Source organism: Castor canadensis, chromosome 15, assembly GCF_047511655.1.
Source record: "Castor canadensis chromosome 15, mCasCan1.hap1v2, whole genome shotgun sequence".
In the NCBI taxonomy this organism is placed as follows: Eukaryota; Metazoa; Chordata; class Mammalia; order Rodentia; family Castoridae; genus Castor; species Castor canadensis.
In genome coordinates this window covers 27,121,080-27,142,800 of record NC_133400.1, presented here as the reverse complement: position 1 = coordinate 27,142,800, position 21,721 = coordinate 27,121,080, and positions in this window count along the sequence as shown.

The window sequence follows — 21,721 nt, the reverse complement described above, 5'->3', positions numbered from 1 at the left end:
AAAGGAGTGAGAGAAGAAGCTCGCTCCAGCAGTCCTTGCTTTTTGAGCAGGATCTCTTATGTAGCTCAGGCTGGCCTTGAGCTGACAATCCTCCTGCCTTCCCCTCCTACATGCTGGGATTACAATCTTGAACTACTATGCTTGATTTGAGACTATCAACCTTTAAAACAAACATACAATTTCAGAATGAGTGTTTCTTCTCTGTGGTCTTGCAGAGTGGTTGTATAGATCCATGCCCATCCTCCCATCCAAGGGTGTTTAGTGGCACTTACAATTAAATAGCTGACATAGAGAAGGCTCAGTCAGAGAAGGCTTTTGTGTTTATTGGGGTTTATTTTACAAACATTAGTGCTAAAAAGACAATCTTAAAGCAAGTGAAATTGATTATAGGAGATTTCACTGAAATGGAAACTTTTATCTCTTTTGGAGGTACTGGGGTACCAAAAGTGTGAACTCAGGGCTTCACACTTGCTAGGTAGGTGTTCTACTGCTTGAGACTGATTTCAGCCCTTTTTGCTCTGGTTCTTTTGGAGATAGGGTCTTGCTCTTCCCAGGTCGGCCTGGACTGTGATCCTCCTATCGATGCTTCCTGCTGTGACTGGGAAGATAGGCATGTGCCGCCATGCACAGCCATTCCTGCTGAGAGGGGGCATCAGCTGTCCCTAGATTAAAAAAATAATTAAAATATAATACATAAATAAAATATATAGTATATAATATGTGATATATAAAATGTACAAATAAAATAATTAAAATATAATTAAAATAATATAATTCAGCTATCATAAAATTTCATGTTTTTAAAAGTTATGATTCATTTTTAGTTTATTCATAGAGCTATGCAAGCACCATGGAAGGAAATTTTATTTTTATTAGGATATATTCATTGTACAGGGGGAAATTCATAGTGACAGTTTCAAATAAGCTTGTACTGTACATTGGTTAGATCGCTCCCACCATCTCTCCCCCTCAACCTCTCCCCACCCCACTTAAAGCAATTGCAAGAGGTTTCTCAGTTCTATTCCATATAAGTATATGAAGTCCACCCACCATATACCCTCACTTTAATCTCCTTCATTCCCCTTCCCCTCCAACAAATACCACCCATAACACTGTACCTACCTTACAGTCCATGACAGTCAACTTTAGAACACTTTTTATCACTTCAAAAAGGAATCCTGTACTCTTTAGTTACTACCCAGCTAGTGCTGTAACCCCCAGATATAAGAAACACTGTCTACTTCCGTCTGTATAGGTTGATTAAACATTTTAGACATTTTGTATAAATAAAATAATATATGGAGCCTTTTGTTACTGTTTTCTTTCACTTAGAATGATATTTTCAAAGTTCATCTGTGTTGGGTTCCTTTCATTTCAGCAACATATTTTTGCTAGGTGTAGAATTCTACTTGGATGTTTTCCCTCTTAGTACTTGAGGGAATTAGAATTTTTTTTTTTTTGTGGGACTGGGGTTTGAACTCAGTGCTTCTTGCTCCTCTTAGTACTTGAGAGGTATTGCTTACATTTGTTTCCAAGCAGAAATCTGCTGTCACTCTTTTTTTTTATTTTTTATTTTTATTTATTTATTTTTTTTTCATTTTTCTTTTATTATTCATATGTGCATACAAGGCTTGGGTCATTTCTCCCCCCTGCCCCCACCCCCTTCCTTACCACCCACTCCGCCCCCTCCCTCTCCCCCCCAATACCCAGCAGAAACTATTTTGCCCTTATTTCTAATTTTGTTGTAGAGAGAGTATAAGCAATAATAGGAAGGAACAAGGGTTTTTGCTGGTTGAGATAAGGATAGCTATACAGGGCATTGACTCACATTGATTTCCTGTGCGTGGGTGTTACCTTCTAGGTTAATTCTTTTTGATCTAACCTTTTCTCTAGTTCCTGTTCCCCTTTTCCTATTGGCCTCAGTTGCTTTAAGGTATCTGCTTTAGTTTCTCTGCATTAAGGGCAACAAATGCTAGCTAGTTTTTTAGGTGTCTTACCTATCCTCACCCCTCCCTTGTGTGCTCTCGCTTTTATCATGTGCTCATAGTCCAATCCCCTTGTTGTGTTTGCCCTTGATCTAATGTCCACATATGAGGGAGAACATACGATTTTTGGTCTTTTGAGCCAGGCTAACCTCACTCAGAATGATGTTCTCCAATTGCATCCATTTACCAGCGAATGATAACATTTCCTTCTTCTTCATAGCTGCATAAAATTCCATTGTGTATAGATACCACATTTTCTTAATCCATTCGTCAGTGCTGGGGCATCTTGGCTATTTCCATAACTTGGCTATTGTGTCACTGTTTTTTTTTTAAATGTTTTTTGTCATAAGACTTTTTAAAAAAATTTATATTTGTTTATTCACATGTGCATACATTGTTTGGATCATTGCTCCTCCACTGCCCCCGCTGTCACTCTTATCTTTGTGATTTTCATGTCTTTTTTCCATCCTCTGATTGAACTTCAGATTTTTTCTCTTTACCAATGGTGTGAATTATTTGACTATAGTGTGATTCGACATATTTTTGTTATGTTTCTTGTGTTTTGGGCTTATTTGAGCTACTCCATTATAGTTTTCATCAAATTTGGAAAAATTTTGACTACTACTTTTAAAAATATTTCTTCCCTCTCTTCTTCTTTGAGGATTCCAACTATATGTTATGTTAGACTGCTTGAAGTTTTGTACCACGTTTCACTGATGTTCTTTTTTTTTTTTTTTGTGGTATTGGGAAGTGAGCTCAGGACCTTGCACCTGTTAGGCAAGTACTCTACCATTTGAGTAACGCCCCCAGTCCTTTTCCTTTTAGTTTGTTTTTCATATGGAATTTGGAAATTTTGCCCAGGTGACCTTGGACCACCATCCTCCTACCTCTGACTTCCAAGTAGCTGGGATTACAGGTATGCACCATTATGCTTGGCCCTTCATTGGTGCTCTTTTAATTTTACTGCATTCTTTGTTACTCTTAGTGCTTCATTTAGAATAGTTTCTGCTGAAACTCCAGTCCCCTAATCTTTTCTCTGAATGTCTAAGCTGCCATTTCTCTCATCTAACATACTTTTCATCTGATACACTGTATTTTGTTATCTCTATAAGCTTGATTTGAATTTTTAAAATGTTTTCTATGCCTGTAATTCAATATGAAATCCAGCTATAATCATTTTAATGTCTTTATCTGCTAATTCTAACATGTATTTCAGTTAGGGGTCCTTTTTCATTGGTTAATTTTCTCCTGATTATGATTTTTTTTGTGGTGCTGGGGAATGAACCCAGGGTCTTGTACATGCTAAGCATGTGTTATACCACTAAACCACACTCAGTCCTACATACATATATTTTGGTGGTACTGGGATTTGTATTCAAGGGCTTTGCACTTGTGAAGCAGGTGCTCTACCATTTGAACCACACCTCCAGTTCATTTTGCTCTGGCTATTTTGGAAATAGGGTCTTGTGAACTATTTGCCCTGGCTGGCCTCAAACAGAAATCTTCCTGATCTAGCCTGTAGCTAGGAATCCAGGCATGAGCCACCAGGGCTGGCTTTTCCTGGGTGTATTTTAGCAAGGATTTTTTTTTTTTTAGTACAACATGATATGGTATAGACAAGGGGGGAGTGCAGAGAAAAACAGAAAGATTTCCTGTTTCCCATGCAGGAAATGGGAGCAAAGACTCCCTGGTTGTATTTTTTAAATAACTTTTTTGTCTGATCAGATACCAGATATTGTGAATTTTACCTTTCTGAGTACTTTAGTCTGTTTGGGCTACTATAACAAAATACCTTAGACTAGGTACTTTACAAACAACAGAATTTTATTTCTTACAGTTCTGAAGGCTGGGAAGCCCCAAGATCAAGGCACCAGCACAGTCAGTGTCTGGTGTGGGCTCACTCTGAGTCAAAGGTGGCATCTCATTGCTCTGTCCTTACATGGTGGAAGAGGCAAAGGGGATCCTCAAACCTCTCATGAAGGCACTAATCCATGCAAGGGTGACCCAATCACTTCCTAAATGCCCAGCCTCTTAATATTGTTACATGGGGGATGAAGTTCCAACTTAGGGATTGTGGAGAGGGGTAGACATTCAGACCATAGCACTGAGTGCTGGATCATTTTGTATCATTAGAAACATTTTTGAAGTTGGATCTGGAAGACATTTAAGTTATTTTGAAGTAATTTGATCTTTTCAGGTATTGCTTCTAAGAATTCTTAGGTGGCACTGGAGCAGAGCTCAGCCTAATATAGTTATTTTCCATCACTGCGACAAGACCATGCTGCGTACTCTACCCAATGACCTGGAAGTCCTGGGTAGACGGGCTGGTGGGAATTAGGCTCTATTCCCAGCCCTGGATGAACAGTGATTCTTTAATCTTTTCAGGTGGCTCTTTCCCTGGTTCTTTATCTTTCTGAAGCATAAGCACTGAGTTCTCATATACCCTCTGCAGATCTCTGGAGTCACCTCTCTCTGCATTCCCCTCTTCATTTTGTGCAGTGACTTCTCCCCGTGGGTCTCACTAGGCTCTAAGATTTGTCTCCTCAACTCAGGGAGTCTGCAAGCTTCTGCTTTATTTCCCCTTCCTGTGCAGAGATTTTGAAATTTTTATAGGGGTTGGGGTTGGTACTGAGATTTGAACACAGGGCCTTGCATTTCCTAGGCAGGTGCTTTACCACTTGAGCCATGCCTCCAGCCCTTCTTGCTTCAGTTATTTTTGAGGTGGGGTATCATATTTGTACTCTGGACACCCTGGACTTCGGTCCTCATACTTGTTTCCTGTGTAGCTAGGACAATAGGTGCATCCTACCACGCCCGGCTTTTTATTAGTTGGCATAGGGTCTCTTGAACTTTTTGCCTGGATTGGCCTTGAACAATAATCCTCATGGCTCCGCCTCCTAGTAGCTAGGATTACAGGTGTCAACCACGACACTTGTTAAGTTTTTGCTTTTAGGGTGCTGGGGATTGAACCCAGGGCCTCACACATGCAAGGCAAGTGCTCTACCTATGAGCTACTTTCCCAGCCCTTGGAAGGTCTTAAGAGGGTAGATTGGGGCAGTAATTTGGCTAACCTTATTTGCTTCTCATCTGTCAGGGACCACTACTTTTATTGCCCAATGTCCAGTGTCTTGAAATTTTTTGTTTCATGTATTTTGCCTTTTTAAAAAAAACATGTGAGAACAAATGCAGTGTCTGTTACTCTTTCTAGTGTGCCTTTTTTTTCCTTCATGGTGCTGGGGATCAAACTCAGGACCTCAAGCATGCTAGGCAAGTGCTCTACCACTGAACTACACCCCAACCCATTGTACGCCCAGTTTTAAACATTGAAAAATATTGGACGGTTGCTAAGAAAGAGATAAGATTAGATACCACTGCATATTCTAGAAGTAACTACTGTAGCTCATTTTAAATTTTTTTCACCTATAACTTTTGTATATTGTATGTTAAATGGTTTTGGGTGTTAGATAGACTTGAGACTAAATCCATTACTTAGTTTTAGTGTTATCTTTTATAATACTCAACTGTTTAGTGTTTGTTATCTTAGCTAAAATATAAGTAGGCACTTCCACACTTACGATGCTGTGTGGAAACCTAAGGTACACTTCCTGGATGGGCCCTCTGGTCAGCGAGGGCACTCAGGTGACAGCTGTGCTCAGGCCAGGAGCTTAGCTTAGCTGCCAGCAGTGACGCCATCAACCACATTGGTTAATCTGCTGCTGGACCCTCCTAGCCAGGTCTCATGGCCCAGGTGGCACCACTGCAGCTGGTGTGGCTGGGGCTCTGCTGTTGGGAAACACTGGGCCATGCCATCACTGGGCTTCAGTGGAGGTGTAAATTTTGAGTGCTCAAAGCCTGAACTACTCACCAGGACCCCAGGGGACCCAGCCAGCGCAGCAGCAGTTTGGCCTTTGTTCTATCAGATAAAACAGTTTCTGGAGTTTGCCCAGAGTCAGCATGACATTAAGCTCTGTGTGTTCAATGAAATAGTGCAACTTGCAAATGGATTTGTCTAATCAAGAAGTTCACATTGAAGAAATGAAAAATCGGTGCTTACAATCAAGTTACTTTAGCATGAAAATAGTGAAATTTAAAGTGTAAAACACCAGTTAAACCTTTCTTCTGCTTCTGTGCTTCAGAATGGCAATAGAAGGGGGAGTTCTGACTGCACAGAAGTTCATTGAGATGGTACAGAACTGGGGGGTGGGAAAATGTTTCTGTGGCCTCTTTAAACCAGCTTGTTGTGTGTAAGTTAATTAGAACAAGGTGATTTTCTTTTCTTTTCTTTTTTTTGGCCACACACTGGGGTTGAACTCAGAGCCTCACACTTGTTAGGGAGGCACTCTTACTGCTTGAGCCACTCCACCAGCTCTTTTTTGCGATGGTTTTTTTCGAGATAGGGTCTTGTGAACTATTTGCCTTGGCTGGCTTCAAACTGCGATCCTCCTACTCTCTGCCTCCTGAGCAGCTAGGATTACAGGTGTGAGCCACCAGGGCCTGACTTAAAGTGATTTTTTCCCTAAGAAAAAAAGTAATGGTTTTCATGTGATGGGCTGATGCAAGGACCAAATGAAACTGTACTGTTAAACAGTTAGTGCCAGGTACCCAGGGAATGCCCGAGGATGGGTAGTTAATGCTTACAGTCAGGAGATAGAGAAAATAGGGCAGAGTCAGGTGTGGTGGCACACACTGCAACACAGTGCTTGGGAGACTGAGGCAGGAGGATCACAAATTTGAGGCTAGCCCAGCCTACATAGTGAGACCCTGTCTCAAAGAATAAAAAGCAAAGCAAAGCAAAACAAAACCCTCCTCCTCATACAAAAACAAATATAAGGCAGAGAGAAGCAGACTTGAGCATGAAGGTATAGCAATTTGCAAATCTTAGGAAAAATGCCATCAACTCTGATGCAAACTTGCCATGGCAGTTTTTGGCATTTAGACTCTCCACGGCTGGATTTGGTGGGAATTCAGAAAGATTCACAGTTGTCTTGCTTAGGAAATTCATAGGAAACTTCAGGAGGATGAACCCAGGAATCTAAACTGAAGCTGTAGGTCAGTGTGGTATGATAATGGTGATAGAAGAGAAGGAAAATCAGAGCTATAGAGCTGGGGGATGTGACATTGGGGTTCATCCATGCAGCTCAAAAAATAAAACCCATTCATTTTCATATACAGATAAGAAATAAGTCCATTTGGACAGTCTAACCTCCAGCGGAGCAGTTCTTTAGTTCTGGAATTATTGTTCTCTGGACAGCAGAGGAAAGTGAAATGGTGGATTGTAACAAGAAAGGGCCTAGCTGAAAGCAAATTTAAGCTCTTTTTAAACTCTACAAACCCTATGAATAATATGATGTAGCTTTTTTTTTGTGTTCTCCCTTGATGGATTTTTTTATATCATCGAATTATATCATGTGCTGTTGCTACTTGTGAAACTCTAACTCCTTATCTTTGTTGGTCCAGTGTGGTGTGGAAGGTGACTCAAGGTCAGTCATTTGGTCTCTAGCTCCTAAGTTATCACTGTTGTCTTTCTTCAGTAGATAAAAGGGGCCCATGAGCACTGTCATCTGTTGAGTGACTTTCATTTAAAACTTTTAAAGAGGTTGTCTGAAGGCTTAAAAAAATTTCCCAAGGTGGAAGTTTTTAATATTCAGAGATGCAATCTGCTTCTTGGAAGCTGAATTCTTTTGTTGTTGATAAAAATCAGAAAAGCTCTAGAGTTTGGGAGAAAAGATTCTTGTTTTTAAAATTGCTTCTGAAATCATGTGTTATTGTCAGGAAAATGTGTACTTTGTGGATAACGGGGGCATAATTTCCATCCCTTAACCCACCAGGTCCCTGGGCTCAGTGCTTTAGGTTGCCATAATGTATGAGCTGCGGCCAGACATCCTCAAATCTTCCTTTTGATTCCCTATGGTCATCCTGTGATGTGTCTTAAAAAATGATCTGAGTATCACCCCAAACTTGTCTTTCCTAAAGAACAAAGATCAGACACATGGTGACTCCAGAATATGTTTTCAGTATCAAGTATATCATCAAGACTAAAGAAACCCCACTGAAGCAAGTAGCGTACAGATTTGAAACTTTTCTTCCACCCCTGCCCCCCAGCATGGCATAGTGCAGGGATACCTAAGCTTGGTGAGATTACATTTTGTGTTGGATACTTCTTTGTGGTGGGGGCTGTGCAGCCTGTTGTGGGCTGTTTAGCATCACCCCTGGCTTCCACCACTAGCTGTCAGTAGCACCCTCTTCTCTTCCTAGTTGAGCTGTCCAAAAATGTCTTCAAGCATTGCTGAATGTCCCCTGGGTGGCTGTGCACAATCACCCTTGGTTGAGGACTACTGGCACAGTAGTTAAGCTTGGGCTTTGGAATCAGGCAGGCCCTGGTAAAAGGTGACTATTGTTTCTCAGCTTTGGGATAGTTAATTGACCTATTAGGTCTCAGTAGTTCCATCTAGCAATGCCTGTATAGAGCAATGCCTGCTAAAGCTCCTTTCTTGCTTTCCTTTCCTGCCCAGATTGCTAGGGTCTTTCTTCCTCATACTTCTGCTGGTTCTGCTCTCTGATTTGATTACTGAGAACTGATGCGGTCTTTGTCTTTTTTTTTTTTTTGAGGCAGTCTTTCTATCTGGCCCAGGCTAGCCTTGAATTCAAGATCATTCTGCCTCTGCCTCCTGAGTGCTTAAATTATAGTTGTGCACCACCAGGCCCAGCCTGATGTCTTCACTGGCATCGTTCCTGAACTATGATGGCTCTAATGCAACTCCTTTATTCTACATTGATAGACTCTGAGGATGAGAAGGCCTGGGTAGCATTTATGGGCTTTAGTTATAAAAAATACCCTCTCAATTTCTTCTAGTCCCTGAATTTAAAGGACCAGGCAAACACATGACAAAATCAGGAAGATTTTAGTCACCCAAAGAAAAACGTCTAGAACACCATGATTAGAACCTACTGGGGTTGGAGGAGGATATTGAGACCGGAGCGACGATATGACTCACTTTTCTTGGAAATGGATTATGAGTGAGTACTTTGCTTTTGTTTGAAGCAATCAATTTTTGGAAGAGTCAAAATTAAATAAAAAATTGGTCTAGAATAAATTCTGAAGCTGGAGATGTAGCTCAGGGGTAGAGTATGTGCACAGCCTGGTTGGATCCTCAGCACCAAAGGAAAAAGCTCTTCTGATAGAATGAATTCTGATAAGTAGTAATGTGTTTCACTCCAAAATCTCAGTGCAGGGAACTTATACACACACACACATACACACACACACACACACACACACACACACACACACACACAAACACACACACACACACACACAGAGTGAAATCAGAGTTGGAAGATAAACTTGAGATCATCTGGTTCCATCTCCCTGAAAAGATAGATAGCCAACTTCTCTACAGCATGCTAAATTGTGACCACTCAGTTTCTTCTTGAATACCTTGACAGATGGGGCAATCACCATGTTCTCAGATGTTCATTTCATATCAAGTGCTCATGGGAAAACCCTTAAGTACCTTATGAGACCCAGATTGACTTCCTCAAAACCATCACCCATGTATCCTTGTTATGTTCTCTGAACCTACATTAGACTAGGTCTCTGAGAGACCACCTGTGGTAGACTTCTTGTCAACAAGTTACATCTTCCTTCAACCCTTTTCTATGGAAGTTAGAATTCTTAGGATAGTCCCCTGTCCAGATGTGGATATCATATTCCAGATGTCTGAACACCTGAGACCTCCTTCATTAGCCTAGCCTGCTATCAAATTTATTGTCCTGAAGATATACCAGAGGACTAGATCAAAATCACCTCATTTGTTTATCATTCCCCTATTGAAGGACATTGGGGCTATTTCCAGTTTTTGGCGAAGTTGATGGAGGCTGCTACAAACATTTCTGTACAGGTTTCTGTGTGAACATAGGATTTTAACTTCATTTGGATAAATACCTATAAAGTGGGATTTTTTTTTTCTCCCACCATCAGCACAGAGGAATCCCACTTGCTCTGCATTCTCACAAACTCTGGTATTACTGGTTTTCCTTCTTTTTTAGCCATTCCAATAGGGTGTAATAGTTTCTCATTGTGATTTTGGCTTGCATGTACTTAATGATCAATACTGTTGAGATTTTCTTATAGGCTTTTTTTTTTTTTGCAGTACTGGGGCTTGTACTCAGGCCCTACACCTTTTTGTGTGAAGGTTTTTTTTCTAGATAGGGTCTCGTGGAACTATTAGCCTGGGCTGGCTTCAAATAGTGATCTTTCTGATCTCTGCCTCCTGAGTAGCTAGGATTACAGGTGTGAGCCACTGGTGCCTGGCTCTTACAGGATTTTTACTCAGTCAATATGCCTTATTTGGCAGTGTCTGCTCAACTTCTTAGCCATTCCTTTTATTTTGTTGTGTTTTAGTCCTGTGAGACTGTTATAACAAAATATCTTAGTCTGTGTACCTGGTGTCAGTCAGCTTTCTATTGCTGTGAAAAATCAACTTGAAGAAGGAAACATTTTTTTTTTGGCTCATTGTTTCAGTCCAGGGTTACTTTGTTCTACTGTTTCTGGATCTTTGGTGAGGCAGGACATCATGGCAGGGTGTGGTGGAGCAGAGTTGCTTACCTCATGCCTCATGGCAGTTGGAAAGGAGAGAAAGGGAAAGAAAGAGAGAGAGAGAGAGAGAGGAGGGGGAGAGGAAGAGATCTTCTATCTACCCATTTATCTAGAGGATGGGGTCTGGGACGGAATATATTTTTCTGCGGCATGCTTTCAACGACCTTCCTCCAGCTAGGCCCCGCCTTTTACTTTCCACCACCTCCTAATGGCCCATTAAGCTGTGAATCCATCAGTGGATTAATCTATTAATGAGATCAGAACCATTATGGTTCAATTGCTTCCCAAGTGATCCACCTCTGAACAATGCTGCGTTGGGGACCAAGCTTTCAATTCAACACATGAGCATTTGGGGAACATTTTAGATACAAACCATAACAGTAGCTTATAGACAATGGCATATTAGGTGCCTGGTGAGGGCTGCTTCTGTTTCATAGACAGCACCTTATAGCTGTGCCCTCACATGGTAGAAGGTGCAAGAGAGAGACCTCCTGTATGTATGCATGTGTTTTAGACAGGGTTTTGTTACATATTCCAGGCTGACCTTGAACTCATGACCCATCTCATTGTGTAGATCCACTTTTCTGTTAGGTATCATTTTCCTTCTGCCTGAACAACTAACTTCCTTTAAAATTTATTAGAGTGCAAGTCTACTGGTAAAAAACTTCTCTCAGTTTTTTTTTTTTGTGACAACCTTTACCTCTCTTTCATTTTTTGCAAGATATTTTCACTGAGTATAGAATATAGAATTCTGGGTTGGCCATCCTCCAACTAGCCCATGTTACACTGCTGTCTTCTAGCCTTTGTGTTTTTCGTTAGAAGTTTGTTTAAGTTGTCACTTTTGTTCCTCTTTGTGCAAGGTGTCTTTTTCTTCCAGCTGCCTTTTTTCCCCCCTGCAGTACTGGAAATTGAACTGAGGGCCTTGTGCTTGCCAGGAAGTGCATAACTGCTTGAGCCATGCTCCCAGGCAAACTTGAGATCCTCTGCCTTCCAGCTTCCTTCTAACATTTTCTATTAGTTCTCCTTTTCAGTGGTTTCAGTATGATGACATAGATATGCTTTGTTTCGTAGATATGCTTTGTTTGGTATCTATCTCATCAAACAACAGGTGTCATTAATTTTGGAATATTCATCACCATTTTTTTGGGAATATTTTTGTTATTCTCTCTCTCTTCTGAAAAAAATTTTTTTTTCTGGGATTCCAAATACTTGTATATTAGGCCATTTGATACTGTCTTGCTGCTCTTGGATGTTTTGTTCTATTTTTCTCTCATGTTTTAGTTTGGGTAGTTCCTACTGATTTATACTCAAGTTTACTATTTTTTTTCCAGGTATGTCAAGTCTAATTTCTTCCAGGTATGATTAGCCTATTGGAGGAATTAATCACCTCTGTTACTGTGTTTTCCTGCCTCAAATTTTCATTTAATTTTTTCTTATACTTTCCATCTTCCTGCTGAAATAACTCATCTGATCTTGCATGTTGTCCACCTTTTCCACTATAACCTTTAACATAATTGTTTAAACTTTTTGGGCTGGGGGTTTGGCTCAAGCAGTAGAGCACTTGTCTAGCAAGCAAGCATGAGGCTGTGAGCTCAAACCCCAGTACTGTAAAAAATTACTTAAATTTTCCTTTTAGTTCCAACATCTGTGTCATCTGCATCTGATTCTGTTGATTATTTTGTCTCTTGACACTGTCTTTGCTTCTTGCCTTTTTTATATGACTTGCAGTTTTTGGTCAGTGGCTAGACTTCTTCAGGACTGTAGTAGTTTTTACACATGAAAGATGGGCATGCCTTTTGTGGTTGAGTCAATCTAGTCAGGAACTGAGTTTGGTTTGGAATTTGTTTTTTCTGTGGTTACTCTGTCTGAGATTTGTAGGGTTGCTATAATGAAACACCACAAAATAAGTGGTGTAAACAACAGAAATTTATCATCACAGCTCTGGAGGATGGAAGTCCCAAATCAAGGTGTTAGCAGGGTTGCTTTCTTCTGAGAACCATGAGGGAAGGACTTGTTCTTGGCCTCTCTTCTTTGCTTGTTGGTGGTCATCTTGTGTTGCTTCACATCACTTCCTCTCTATGTGTGTCTGTCTCTGCCTATATTTCTCTTTTCTATAAGGACAACAGTCATACTGAATACAGCCCATACTTAACGCCTCATGACTGTCTCTCTAAAGACTATCTTCAAATAAGGTCATATTATGAGAGGAAGTTAGGATTGTAACATATTTTGTGCATATGTGTGTTTGTGTGCAATTCAAACTAGCACACTCTCAGTTTACCATATTCTTTCAATTCCTTCAGCTTTCCTTGTTTTTTTTCTATTCCCTTCCCTCAGCTATAATAGAGTTTCACCTGTGCTCTAGGACTGATCAGATCTAATACTTCCTCAATGAGATAGAGGTGTGATAATAACACTAGCAACTCTACAGAGAATTTTTATGCTAAAATCATATGATTTAAACATAAAGCACCTTATGAATAGTTTAACAGACAGTTGCTTATTATACTTCACTCAATAGTTGTGTTCCTCCACATTTTCATGTTATTTATAAGACTGAGTTCCTACCCTTCAGAGCTCCATCTAAGTCATTAAAAATGCTGGTTGTTGTAAGTGCTGAACATGACACTCATAAATAATTTTCAGAGAAACAAAATTATCTTACCCTATTTGGTTGAAATTCTATTCAGCATTATACATTTTGGAATGAACGCTCCAGAAAGCCCTTCATGGTGGCAAATGGAGTATGGTAGAGTACCTCAAGAACATTATTGTACCTAGTGGGAAATTCCAAATTACACTTTGAGGTAGGGGAAGGTGAATTACAAGGCTGGAGGCTATTAAAGACTCTCACCATAGCTAGGAAAACCTATTGTTTTAAAAAAGCTGTGGACACTTTGATGATCTGTGACTGACTTTGATAAAATGTATGATTTAGATGTTACAGGAGGATACAGGGAGAAGGGGAAATTCTGGTGATGCCAAGAAGGGTGTGGTTATTCGCCATATGTCCTGCTTAGAAATTTTATGCCCTACCATTTTTCCTTTAAGGTTTTGAGCAAAACCGAGGGTAAATAAGGATTTCATCTATTTTCAATGTGCTACATTGGTGTACAGCATGGGAATAGAAAGAAAACTGGGGAAGAGAATGGTGCATATGTAAGGAATGGCACTTCTCTCTGATATCTGTGATGCACAGAAGAGTTAGGAGAGCTATCTCTTTATTCCTTTATTCTTTAGTGGAAAAGGAGATTAATCATTTTAAGGTAATTAATAAGAGCACTGAACCTTGTGTTCACATGTATACAAATCATTAGCAGAGCAAGGTACCAGCTGGAGGCAGGTAATTTTCCAGCTCCTCCATAGAATTCTTTGGGGATAGATATTTTTTTGAAATTTCAAGCTTCGTTGTTACTCAAAAGGAAGTGAATTTTAACACCAATGTTTAACTGTCTCTGTTATTATTCTAGTGTCTTAGTACAGTGCTCTAAATGATCTATTGTATGAATTATTTGAATCTACTAGCTCTTTAGACCAAATTCTATTCCTCATTTGCCTAATTTGGCATTCAATTTTTCATTTCTACTGTGTCTCCCTTCTGTTTCTTTCAAACATCATAGGATATGGTAGCCAGGTGCTTCACTGAACTCCCAGTGATTGAGTCATCCCTTGGGAAGAGATGTATCACTGACCCAGAATCTGGGACCTCTTTACTTTTTCAAATGTTGCTGATGGCCTTTAAGCTTGGAAACAGTGAGTTCTTTATGAAGTACTTGAATGCTTTGGAAAAAACTGACATTCACTGGGCTTAAAAAATTCCATAAATGAAAGCCAGAATTTGCCAAGGCTCTTTCTTTCTGTTCTTTACTTCCTTCCATTCTTTCCCTTCAGCAGATTTGAGTATCCACTATGTGCTCAGTTCGATAACTTTGATTTCAAAGCTTGGCTAAGCTAAAACAGAGAAAGGTGAAAGAGTAACAAAAGAATCCAGAATCAGGTTTCATAAATGTCTAGAATTAATATATTAAAAAAGACAGTAGGAAACATAGCAGCCTTTCTTCTCCTTTTCCTTCTTTCTCCCTTTTTAAAATGTGCTAATCTCAGGTCTCAGACTCTAAATGGGAAACCAAGTGGGCAAGAGATGTGTGCACAGGAGGAAATAGCTGACTGTAGTCTATACATATCATTTGCCTTTTTAAAATTAAAAATATACTTTAGTTCCTCCTTCTTCTTTCCCCATTCCCAAGGAGTCCCGTTTGGATTCTGTGTTAGAAAGACTTTCATCACTGTGACAAAATAACTGAAATAGATTAGTTGGGGGAGGAAAGATTTATTTTGGTTCACAGTTTCAGATCATGGTTACTTGGCTTTGTAGTGAGGCAGTACATCATGGAGACAGGAGTGTGTGATTGAGGGTGTTGGTCTCATGGTATCCAGGAAACAGAGAAAGGTAAAGGAAGGGGTCAGGGTAAGATACACCTCCCCCAAGGTCATGCCCCCAGTGACCTACTTTCTTCAGCTAGGCCCCACCTACTCAAGTTTTTAGCATCTCCAAAAATAGCATCACCAGCTAGGGACACAGGCTTAAACATATAAAATTATGAGGAGACATTTCATATTCATTGAATTTGTATATAACTTTTGGTAGTATGACCATTTTAACATAACTCTTTCTGCCAATTCATGAACATTGAGGTCTTTCCATCTTCTAGTGTCTTCTATGATTTCTTTCTTCAGTGCTGTATAGTTTTAATTTAAAATCTTTGGTTATGTTTATTCTTCATTTTTAAAAAGGCTATCATGAGTGGAATTGCCTTCCTCACTTCTTGTTCAGTGAGTTTGTTGTTGGTGTAGACAAAAGATAACTGTTTTTGTTTTGATTTTTTTTATCCTGCTGCTTTGCTGAAAATGTTATCAAGTCTAAGAGTCTTCTAGTAGCCTGTTTAGGGTCTTTAAAGTGTAAGATTATATATCTGCAAATAGGGATAGTTTGACTTTTCCCTTTCCTAGTTGTATTCCTTTTATTTATTTCTCTTGCCATATTGCTCTGGCCAAGAATTCAAGCACTATATTGAATAAGAGTTGTGATATTGGGCACCCTTGTCTCATTCCTGCTTTTAGAGAGAATGCTTTTAGTTTTTACGCATTCAGTATAATGTTGGTCTGTTATGTATATAACCTTTGTGATGCTGATGTATAAATTGTCTATTCCTAATTTCTTCAGGGTTTTATCATGAATGGATATTGAATTTTGTCCAAGGCTTTTTCTGCATCTATTGGGATGATTTTGTGATTCTTGTCCTTGCTTCTGTTTATATGCTGTATTACATTTATTGAGTTATGTACATCGAACCATCCTTGCATTCCTAGAATGAAACCAACTTGATTATAATGTACTATATATATTTTTGGTGGGACTGAGGTTTGAACTCAGGACTTTGTGCTTGCAAAGCAGGCACTCTACACTTGAACCACATTTCCAGTCCATTTTTGACTCTGGTTATTTTTGGAGATGAGGTCTCATGAACTTTAAGGTGCAAGCTACTGGCTCCTGGCTATGTGTGATCTTTTAAATGTGTTGTTGAATTCAGTTTGCAATTAGTTTTCTGAGGACTTTGTATTAAATTCATTAAATTGGCCTATAGTTTTCCTTTTTTTGTTGTGTCCTTATCTGATTTTGTTATCAGGGTAATATGGCTTCAAAAATGAGTTTAGAAGTATTGTTCCATTTGACTAGTTTGAGGAGCATGGATGTTAGCTCTTCTTTAGAAGCATGGTAGCATTCAGTAGTAATCTGTCCAGCACTGGGCTTTTCTTTGTTGGAAGGTTTTTTTTTTTTTTAAATTACTGTTTCAATTTAATTGCTCATTATTGATCTGCTTAAATTATTTGTATCTTCTTGGTTCAATTTTGGTAGGTTATATGAGTGTAGAAATTTACCAGTTTCTTCAAGATTTTCAAATTTCTTGGAGCATAAGTTTTCAAAATATTCCCTAATGATCTCTGGATTTCAGCAATATATTCCATGCTGCTGTTTTGAACACAGGGCCCTGTGCCTGTTAGGCAAGTGCTCCACTACTTGGAGCGCTATGTCTCTACCATTAATCCACACCTCCAGTTCATTTGCTCTGGTTACATTGGAGATGGGACGTTGTGAACTAGTTGCCCAGATTGGGCAATCCTCCCAATCTCAGCCTCCTAAGTAGCTAGGTTTACAGGCATGAGCTATTGGAACTTGGCTCTTTCAGGTCTTATGTACACAATTCCATGCCCTTCTGGCCTTTAGAGTTTTTGTTGAAAAATCTACTGTTATTCTGATGGGTTTGCCTTTATATGTGACTTGTCACTTCTCTTACCTTTTAATATTCTGCCCTTGTTATAATATTTAATATTTTAAGTATAATATGCTGTGAAGAGGTTCTTTTCTTGTCTTTTCTGTTTGGTGTCCTAAAAGTGTCCTGTACCTGTGACAGAAATAAGACTCAGGAGTCAATTGGCAAGGCAAAAAGTTTTACTTCTGCAGAAAGGTGTGCCACTGCAATAGGTTTGATAAGCAAGCACACCAAGGAGGAAGTCAACTAGGGTTTTTATCCCTGATAAGCACTGCCCCCTTCTCCTATTGGAAGGAGTCAGGGTTCACAGTCTTTTTCTATTGACTGTAGATGAGGTCTGTTTTAAAGTGGATTTACCCAGGAAAGGGCAAGGATAACATTTGCCATTCTGGGAAGCTGCATATTAAGCAAGCATAACAAGCTACTGCTTTAAAGTGGATTTACCTGGGTTGCTATTTCCTTGAAGGAAAAGATAAGTTGTCCCTCAAACTGGAATAATCATCTCTTTCTCAAGATTTGAGAAATTTTATGCTAGTATTTTTCCTTTCTTTTGGCAGCACTGGGGTCTGAACTCAGGGCTTCACGCTTGCTAGGCAGATGCCTTACTACTTGAGCCACGTCACCAGCCCCTTATGCTAGTATTTTATTGAATATGTTTTCCATACCTTTAGTTTGTACTTCTTCTCTTTCTTCTATGTCCATGATTTATAGGCTTGGTCTTTTAATAGTGTTCCAGAAGTCTTGTATGTTCTGTTTATACTAACTTTTTATTATTTTCTGAATGTTCTTATTCATCTATCTTGTTTGTAAGTTTTGATACTCTGTCTTCTACTTGATCCAGTTTATTGAAGAGGCTTTTAACTGAGTTTTTGAAATTTGATTTATTGAACTTTTCATTTTCAAAATTTCTGTTTAATATTTTCAGATTATTTCAATAGTCTTTATTGAATTGTTATTTCATATACTTCATTGTCATCCTTATTTCATTCAGTTATTTATTTATATTTTCTTTGAATTAATTCAGGTGGTGATTTGTACTTTTTGAATGTTTGTGTTCTCTTAATTCATTTGATTATTCTTATAATCATTCTTTGAACTTCTTATGTGGGATTTCATGCTCTCCACTATCATTAGACCCCTTTTTTGTGGCGTTGTTGACTTTTGGAGGAATCATGTTGCCTTGTTTATTCATACTTCCTGTGTTTCTGCATTGGGATTTTTCACCTCTGATCCAATTCATTGGCTGGAAGTTTTATCACCTGTATTTTTTCAGTTGAAGTAGTCTCAATGTTCAGGAAAGACTGGGTAGTGGCAGGGATGAGATATAATTCTCACTACTGGATTGGGAGTATAACTCAGTAATCAAATATTTGCCCACATGCTCAGGCACCAGGCTGATCTCCAGCATCACTCAGAGAGAAAAAAAAATAACTGAAGTCTATGGCAATTCCTACCAATCAGTTTAGTATTGTATTTAGGTTGAGGGCTGGGCCAGTCAAAGGTCAGGTGTTGGATTACTTGCTGCTTTCACTTTAGAGGCTTCCTTCTTTGCTATACCAGGCACCACTGCTGGCTTCAACAAGCTTTGCAGCCTGTGAGGCAGCAGCTTCTCATTCTCTCCACAAGCTCCCCAGTATGTATCCCTAGTGGCAGTAAGCATCCAAGCCTAGGGATTGTCCCCAATGTGTCAGAGAGCATGGGAAGTAAACTGAGTACTGAGTTCTACACTGGAGGGTGGCAACAAGGGAAACTGGCACCAATTTCTCAGTTGGTCTATATCTGATTCCCCCCTTCTCCATAACCACTTTTTGTGGTCACCATCTCCCACTTAGGCACTGTGGCAGGATGTCCCTAGGCTCCTTGAGCTGTGATTGTTCCTTGTTTTCAGTTTACAGAGTAGCTCAGTCTCAAACAATAGGCACCCTCTCAAGATGGTGCCTGGCTATAACACTCTGAGATATGGGGAGTGACAGAATGGCTTTCTTCTCCAATGCTAGCCTGCCACAAAGAGGAGTCACTGTCACACCAGATCCCTGTACTGAATATAAGGATTATGCAAACTGTGGGCTCATCCTGTGACTAGGGCTGCTAGCTGTTTTCATCAGAGTCCCCTGACTTACCTTATTGTTGTAGCTTTGGCTTCTCTCCCTGTCACCCTGGAGTGATGGGTTTGGAGCTGCAAGCTATATTTTACTTTTTTTATGTATCAAACACTTCCTGAATGCTGAGGTTCTGATGACACAGAGATGAATAAAAGAGTTTCTACCCTTGAGGAGTTAAACAGATTTAGAAAAAAAAATTCTTTTAGTGAACTGACTAATTAGGAGATTTTTGCTTAGACTTATGGAGCAACTCTCTTTTGAGAATTAAAATTCTGTTCTTATGGGTTGGCAGAGTGGCTCAAGTGGTAAGCACTTGCCTACCAAGTGTGAGATCCTGAATTAAATCCCCAGTGTTGCCAAAACCAACCAAACCAAACCAAACCAAACCAAAACAACAACAAAATTTTGGCTGAGTGCAGTGGCTCAGTGGTGTATTCCTGGCATCCCAAATATGCAGGGGAATACAAATAGGAAGTCTGTGGTCCATGTTGGCCCACACACGAAATGAAACCCTATCTCCAAAATAACTAACACAAAAAGGGCTGGCGGAGTGGCTGATATGATAGCATAGAGTGCTAGCTAGAGTAAGGCAGAATTCAATCCCCAGTACTGTCAAACAAACAAAACAAAACAAAAAGCCAAATTTTATTTTTGTAAATATTCTAAAGGTCTCATGTGAAACTAAAATGGCACTACTGTTGGTAGGTGTGTTGACAGGCAGTTGTACTGAAATAGTCTCTCTGGTATGTTCAAAATGTTTCTCAATTAAAGAAAAATGAATTCAACACCTATCACTTCCTCCCACCTGTTAAAATACACTGGTATGCAAACACATGCAGGAAAAGGCATCAAAATTCACTCAGGTGTTCAAGACTGAAACTTAGGAAATTTATGCCTTATCTTTCATCAAATTGTTCTTGCTTATCTAGTTCTTTAATTTTTTTTTCTAAGGGCTGGAGGCATGGCTCAAGGAGTAGGGTGCCTGTCTACCAAGTGGGAAGCCTCGAGTTCAAACCCCAGTAAGACCAAAATTTTTTTTCCTAACATATAATCTCACATAATCTTCCTCTTTTTTTATTTCTCTTGGGATCAACATCAGGCACTCATTATTCTCAAGTCCCTGCCATATATGCCTAACTGATTTCCATCTTCCTTCCATCCATTCTCTAAGAATAGTGTCTGACAAACAGTGGTTATTGCTGAAGTTGGGGAAAAATGAACTTGGATGACTTGTTAGTTACTTTGCTCCAAATTTTTCTTGGTCTTAATGCCCTTGAAGATCTAGGTCTTTATTTTCTATTTGGTTATCTAAGATAGTGATAGCTTTATGTTATTCATTGATTAAGAAAAATATTGTTGAATGCTTTTAAATGAATTGTTTTGTGTATTAAATCTTCATAGATACTACACTTGTGTGCAAAACATTATCAATTAATTCTATGGACTACATCTTGTGGATAGAAATTATATGCTATATGTAATATCTATATAGCGCTCCATGAACTTGTGGCCTAAGTTGTCAAAATCACTGTTCTGGACAATGTCCCCTCCACAATAATGCAAAAATTCAACTTTTCTGTGGTAAATAATTACGTATAAATCTTCTTGCTCTGGTAATTACACTTGTTGATATGTGAATTACCATCCATAAGATTCAATTATTTAATTGAACTAAAACTTTCTTTTTATCATATTCTTCTGTTGTTCCCTGATAATTATTATGAATTATCATCATGCTTCAGACTCTTATCATAGAGTATTCATAAATATTTCCTGACTCTGTACCTTCATTTGTTCCTTGTACTAGTCATGTTTTCTTTCTTTCACATTTTTGTCTGTTGAGATCCTCCCTGCTTTTTAATTCAACATCATCTGCAGAACTTGTTTTCATCCACTTTGTTCTGCTATAATAGAATACCACAGCCTGCCCGATGTAAAAAGAACAGACATTTATTCCTTACAATCTCAAGGCTAGAAGTTCAAGATCAAGGTCCTGGCAGGTTTAGTATTTGATCAGAGCCTGGTCTCTGCTCCCAAATGGCACCTTGGATGTGCATTCTCCAGAGGAGAGGAACACTGTTCTTACTGCAGATGGGTAGAAGGCCAAGGGACAAAAGGGGCTAACTTGCCTTCTGTAATAGCAGTAAAGCCACCTATGAGGGCAGAGCCCTTGTAGGCTAATCATCTCTTAAAGGTCACACTTCTCAACACTGTCACTAACTTCCACTTGTGTTTTGGAGAGAAAAAAACATTCAAACTAAAGTGAAAGTTTCCTAAGAGGCTTTTGTAGTATATCATATTCTCTTTCTTCTGAAACAACTGAGTTTCTAGTTCCTTCTTTTCTTCTTCTGTCAACGTTTATTAGGTGCCTACTATGTGCAGAATATAAGCATGAATTAACTTCTTTTCTAAAGGACTGCACTGTCTTCTAGAAAAGTTGGACACAGTACACACGTTCTTATAGTTAGAGACATTTAATACTATCATTTCTGTTAGACCACAGAGGTCTTTATATCATATTTCATAGTATAATCACTTTTGTGTTCTCCCTCAACACTGAAACATTAATTATCTAATAGTAGATGATAAAATATTTGATAAATGGATGAATATAGTAGCTAATACTGTATACTAACTAAGTGAAGGCAACTAGGTTAGCTCTGGGGTGGGAGTTGCAAAGTAAGAACAGTGGTCTCTAGTGTT